Source organism: Otolemur garnettii, unplaced genomic scaffold (assembly GCF_000181295.1).
Source record: "Otolemur garnettii isolate 467f Iridium unplaced genomic scaffold, OtoGar3 scaffold00013, whole genome shotgun sequence".
Lineage (NCBI taxonomy): Eukaryota > Metazoa > Chordata > Mammalia > Primates > Galagidae > Otolemur > Otolemur garnettii.
This window is the reverse complement of record NW_003852408.1, coordinates 11,201-12,115: the sequence shown is the minus strand read 5'-3', so window position 1 is coordinate 12,115 and position 915 is coordinate 11,201.

Below are 915 nucleotides of genomic sequence, written 5' to 3'. Positions count from 1 at the left end.
GCCCACTCCAGCCCCAACCCAGTGTGGTCTCCAAATAGGGTATAGAATAGAGAAGAATTTATGGGGATAGAGAGGGCTGTGACTGGATGTCTTAGGATATGTTTTGCTTAAAGCAGCTTTATGTCGTGATTTCCTGATTTCCTCTCCTCCTGTAGGACGGATGGTGTTATGGCAGCAAGTTGTCTGACCCTGGGTTGAAGGCCATCTTTCCTTTGTCTAGGACAGCAGTTCTCAAACCGTTTGGCCTTTGGGCCTTTATCTATCATACCTAGATCATTAAAAGCTAAAAATTAGAATTAAAAAGATGAGTTCATTGGGCTCTGTGCGTGTAGCTCAGCAGTTAGGGTGCTGGTTACATACAGTGAGGCTGACTGATTTGAACCTGGCCTAGGCCTGCTAAACAACAATGACAACCACAGCAAAAAAATAGCTGGCCATTGTGGTGGGCACCTGTAGTCCCACCTGGGAGGCTGAGGCAAGAGAATCGCTGAAGCCCAAGAGTTTGAGATTGCTGTGAGCTATGAGGCCAGGGCACACATAGTGAGACTCTGTCTCAAAATAAATAAATAAATATAAATTCATTCGTCAATGTTAGAACAGTAAGCCCATTACATACTAACATAATTAAATCATGTATTACATGTAATTAATTAATTACATTAATGTAATACATGTATTGCATTACATACTAACATAAATAAATCATGTATTTATGAGAAAATGTTTTTCAACATAAAAATATTTAATGAGAAACATGCCACTACTTTACATTTTTTGCATCTCTTTTTAGTATTTGCCTTAATAGAAGAGATCTGTATTCTCATGTCTGCTTCTGCATCCAATCTATTGTGATATTACACATCATACATGTAGCCTCTAGAAAACTTCACTGTACATTTAGGAGAGAATCAGAGC